Below are 5,956 nucleotides of genomic sequence, written 5' to 3'. Positions count from 1 at the left end.
AAAAATAGATTTTGCTTACTTTGCTTTGAATTTGGGGTTATATTGACTTAATTTTCTGATTCAGCAACTGTGATAAGGAATAAATACCAAGTCATACAATAAAATGGCTAGAATAATAAAGACTGTTTAATAAGAAGCAAAACACAAGTTCTATGTTGTTTTAATGGTTTGTGGTGAAATCAGCTTTCACATCACTTAGCAGAAAATTGTTCTGAGGCAAGCACACACACACATTGTTTTTTGGAAAAACAACCACTAATAGGAATTCACTGCAAATTAAGAATGAAAGTAAAATTAAAAACCTTTTTGCATAAAATGGTACGGGTTTTTTGCATCTCCATCTTTCAACTTCATAATAGAAACACTGGGGAAATATCATCATAATATCTTTATTGCTGGTAAATTAAAACTTTGACAACTTTAAAAATAGATGCTAATTAAAATATGCAAAGGAAAGATCTTTTATAAAAAGCCTGGTGAAGTCCTAAGGAAAAAAAAAGGCTGAAAGAATACAGTTTTTAAATCAATTTCTGAAACTTTTTAAGGGCTACATTGCTTTCAGGTAGGTGCTAGCTACATATACACCTGACTGATAAACTGAACCTTAGCATTTTCAAAAAATATCAACACAATTCATAAATGATTTATTGGGGTATTTTGAACCCACTTTAAAGTAGAAAAATCTACAAAATTTGTATCAAGTCTACAAGACCAGCAGAAATTAACAAATCAGTGGCAAACAATCTTATATTGCAGAATGGGAAAAGTATATAAAAAGCTTAAAGTGTAAGAAGAATATGGGATCAAAATAAGAATTTGTACATACTTTACATATCTTTTAAAAATTCAGATGAGTCCCAAAGCTTGAAATACCATGTCCACATATTCAAAGACTTTTCAAAATGTCTTAAAGTATTATTTCAGAATTTAAATGTTTTTAAAATGTGTGTGTCACTGCATTTATAATTTATGTCTGCATATCAAAAGCAGACATAAAAAAGTGTTGCACCCTTTTAAAGGTTAGCTCCTGAATTATTTTTGGGCACAAAACATAATTCTGCTCCTCATGTATCATGGAGGCTATGTGTAGCATTTATATTATTCCACTGTTAAAGCCCCAAAAATAAATCTGAAAATCCTTTTGAAAGTGAGAGTGCACATAATGTCTATTTTACAAACCTAAAATGTCATCGGTGTTTTAAAATATTTGCTTAATGTTAATTTCTTTGTGGAGTAACTGAAGGTAAAAATAAATCTACTACATACGATAAAGATTCTGTATTTCTTTTCAACTGGTATGAAAAAAGAGAAAGTGTGTCAAGCGACTGGACAATAACAGAAGTTTGGCATTTTCAGCCTGACAGAAGAGTATGCTTCGGATTTATCAAACCACTGGCAAGAATGAAACACAATTTTTGTAATAGGCATTTGAGTATATAATCTGGGCAAAACTAGCTTTCTAAAACTGAATGAGATCATATGCTTTCAAAACTGAAGACCCAAAACTGCTCTCTGTTTAACAGGCCAAACATACCAATTGTAAATGTGGGGAAACTCTCGGAAATGTAGATACAAGAATGGTTAGGTTAAAAGAAAGTCATAGAACATGACCTGATACTAAAACTTTGGGGAAAGTTCAGTGGCACTGCATCATCACACAGTGCTATTTTGAGAGGTTTGAGGTTGGACATGACTTTGATAGAATTAGAAGGTAAGCCTATCTAATTGCAAGTACTGACCTATGTGAAAATCTTTATGCTGATATAACATAAAGGAAACAAAGATTTTTAATTAATGCAGATTCTAAAATCCTTGATCCTGACAGAAGAGAAAAAAAGGAAATCTTATCCTCCAGTCCCTTCAGTTTGGAGGAATTGAATATAGAGATTTAAATGTGAGAGAAAGATACAGTAATTCTCTCCATCACATGCTCAAGGCTCAATTCTTTATCTCAGTAGGGTGTCAGTGGTTCCTGGCACAAATCCTTTACAAACTGTCCAGCTAAAGAACTATCCACTTTATCTTCTGGCTTAAGAATGGCATAGCCAGTGAATCATGATAGCTTAATGCTACTATGCTTCTCAACTGTGTCCAGGCTTTTTTATATATTTATTACAAGCCAAAGAGAGCCATAGCGATTATTTTTAGATGGAGAGAAAGATAGGAAGTGTGACTTCACATGCTTGTTATCTTGACTCTTCAGATGTTGATCAACAGGTGTGAAAAGCTTTTCTCAGCTGTGCTACTGTTGCATAAACAGCAGGGCTGTTCTGGGAGATGTTAAAAACTTACATGAAACTGTAATCCTCCAAATGAGTAAACCAAGAACTGCATCTGAAAATACGCAGATTAATTTATATGGTACTTTTGTATCAATTATTCCAAGACAAATGCTTTTGGTCTTTTAAGTAATGCTAACAATTTGAAACCTAAAAAGTTCTCTAAAGTACTTAAAAGAAACTGTGTTGTTTCCATCAGCTCAATAACTTTCTTCAGTTTTTCAGCCACATTTCATCACTTAAAAAATTAGGCTAACACTTTTGTTTAGATCAAAAGTATGCTGTTGAAAGAACCCCCCATCACTCCCACTTCCTGCATTTTGGTTCACATCACACAACTTCAGAGTGCACACAGTGGTTTCCTTTATGATGAAATTCAACTAGAAGAAGATCTCTGGGAGCACTGCTAATGCGCACCAACCACATACGGGAATTCAGTCCATAGAATGAAACCAGAGCTAAATAGCCCCTGCCCGAAACACCCATTAGGTAGATGCCAGGACCTCAATACCAACTGATCTGCTCCTACCGCACCACGCTGCCTGCTAACACAGACACAGCTTGAAGCATTTCTTGCAACTTTCATAGAGAAAAACTTTCTTAACAGAAATTAAATTACTGACTGTTTAAAACTAGAGACACATCCAGTCTCAGAATTTGGACCCGGCTTCAGGTGTTCCAAAGCTCAGAGGTGTTTGATCAAGAATTTTGGTTCAAATTTCTATAAACCATATAAAAGGGAACTGTGCAGTTGGGTATAGATCTGACTTGCATGTAAAGCACATGCACTTGATTTAAACTCTATTTTAGGGGGGCTTTCTCACAAGGACAAGATTATTATTCACCTGGTGGGTTCATACATTTATAAAGAAAATGGTGGGAAATAAAACATGTTTGTTGGCATATATCCAGCAAATTTTATCTCTAAAGGCAACCATACTCTGCAGATTTGCTCTTTTGTGTTTCTTTTTTTTTCTCCTCTCATCCAAGCAAGCTGTTCAGACAGCTTCTTCTGAAACTGTTAACAAGAAAATTCCATAAGCAGATTATTCCTTTTTTCTTAATACATGAAGTTTTAAAATAAAATGCATGCAACAAGTCTTCAGCATATGCTCAGTACACTTATTTCTTGTTTCTTATTTTATGGTCACTTATTTCTTCTCTGACTCACAATTCATCTGTCATTTTCCATTCTTACTATGACTTGTTATGAGATTCTTCTCTATGAATACATATACCACACAGCTCTGTTAACTGCCTTTCCTACATACTTCCTATTCGCTGCTTATTAACAACCAGCCTTCCTGAATCAAGAGCTACTCTCACCTTTGACAGAGTATGAAAGTGTAGCATTTCAGAAATGATGCACTGAGATACAGTGCTGTCTTTCCTTAGAGGTCCACAAAAATGCTAATGAGGTAAGTCCCTTTATTAAGTATGGAGTTCTAATGACCCTGTGACATAAAATCTGTTCTTTGAAAGTCACACCAAAACACAGATGTACTTTTTGATGTCTGTTAGCAAAAATTGTATCAGCTATTGCCCTGCTCTAGGCAGAAGTAAGGATTGAGTAAAATATGCTTTACAGTGGTAGCATCTGGGCAAATAACAAGCTGTCAAATCAATCACGGTTCTACTGTGGCATGTGAGGAAAAAGGCAAAACCTTTGAGGCATTCAGACTGCAGTGTTGCACTGGATCTCATTGCTGTTGCCAAAAGGCTTTTCACGGCAATTAAATTTCCTGAAAACAACCCCTCCTCCTGAATGCTGAAAGGGCTCAAACTCATGTTCGCACCACAATACAAAAGATAATATAGTAATCTGAAAGTAGGACAATCTCTTTTTTCCCCAAATTTCAAGGTCAGACAAAAATGCTAAGTGTCTAACCTTCTATCTTAACTACCAATAACAGAGGATACTAGATACATGGTAAAAATGAATTAGTAGAGTAGAACAATATAATAGTTACACCCATACAGTTTCCTACACATAAAAGTAGGCAAGTTTGACACAGTGGTGATAAAAGGATCCTCTTTTGAATTTATATCTTAAATGACTCTGCCCTTGATAATTCAGACCTTCTTGAAAGATGTCAACTTACATAAACTGACATTAGCTCTGACTTATACATTGCCTCTCAAGTTAGAGAACCAAACTGACATCTCCAAATATTCAACGTATTCTGTCTCTATGATCACCCTGTCAGATCCCAATGCCTCACATACTTGTGTACTTACTGCTATCATGTTTTAATAAACCTGTCTAGGTTGCACCTGTTCAAAGGTTCGTGGAACATATCTACTCATGGTCTCACAATAATCAAGAGGTGACAGCTGTCCCTGTAGCCGATTCTAACATTTCTATCATATTTAGAGACATGGACAAATTTAATTAGCTGTTCATATTTAGCCCACATTTCCCTAAGAAGATTCATGGGGCTATAAAGACCTGAGCCATGCAGTCTCAAGACAGGTTGGCATCTGATACTGCAAGTTATGAGAACAATGGACTGTTTCCATATACGTGTGTCTCCTTTGTTTCTTTTTTTTTTTTTAAATAAGAACAGTTAGTGAATACTGTTGCTGATTCTTTCTGTGAAAGCTTTCTTTTAAGGAAAAGACAATCAATGTCAAATACCGGTTAAGGAAAATACTACTAATCCTTGGCACTTCTTGCACACTCATATCAAAATAGTAGTGCCTGCCATTTTTCTAAAGTTTTCTAAAGTAGATTATATTGAAGTGTTTTCTAAAATAAATCACTAGTTTTGCAATCTTTCTAAGGGAATGTATTTAGCATCAGTTTTTAAAAAGATACTAGTTCTGATTTTATTCAAATGATTAGCCTCTAATGATAACCTGCTTATTGGAATCATTTAAAAAAAAAAAAAGAAGAAGAAAAAGGAAAAGCAGAAATCTCCTCAGATCCTCAGGAAGAAACAATTTACCTTCATCTTCAGAGAATGTCTCTTCCATCTTAAAATGACTACCTGTAAGAGGTAAGAGAAAGACTTAACTCATATCATAAGATGAAATGCAGCTTTACTCCACCAGCTATTAGCAAACTCTTCCAAAGGTTTCTTTTTCCTGCTTAGGTCAGCAACTCAAAACAAGAGCCGAGCAAGCACAGGGTTTTTCCCTGGCAAAACATTCACTCAAAATATATCACCTGCCCTTCCCCCAAAAAAGAATGTTTTAATCCAATACAGATACACATTTTTCTAAATATCAAAAAGGTTTAGACATTCGCAGCTAAATGACTATAGTTGGAAGAGGCAAGAAGTTGGTATGTAAAGGATACTAACTTTCTGCTCCTTTGAGATGAGACCTAAAGTCTTCTCCCTTCTCTCTATCTGCTCTTGTCTAGTAAGCCCACCAAGGGAGTAGCTTCATGACTAACTGACTACTTTGTACATATATTTATCCAAAAAAGACATTTTGAAATTGATCTTCCTCATTTATTGTTCTGCAGTTCATATACTCTTCCTGAGGCCTGGAATAGGTACTCTTTGTCAAGAAATAGTTATTTACTTTCTCTTTTCAAGGTCAGCTTTTAACTCCACATCCAATTCACCTATCCACATAGCAGAAATTATCTTCTGGTGATGTGATCAAGCAACTACATATTTTCCTCCCACAACTCTCTCCCCCCCCCCCCCACCCCCCCACACCCCCCA

This window comes from Haliaeetus leucocephalus, unplaced genomic scaffold (genome assembly GCF_000737465.1).
Source record: "Haliaeetus leucocephalus isolate CR32 unplaced genomic scaffold, Haliaeetus_leucocephalus-4.0 Scaffold284, whole genome shotgun sequence".
In the NCBI taxonomy this organism is placed as follows: Eukaryota; Metazoa; Chordata; class Aves; order Accipitriformes; family Accipitridae; genus Haliaeetus; species Haliaeetus leucocephalus.
This window is presented reverse-complemented; position numbering follows the sequence as displayed.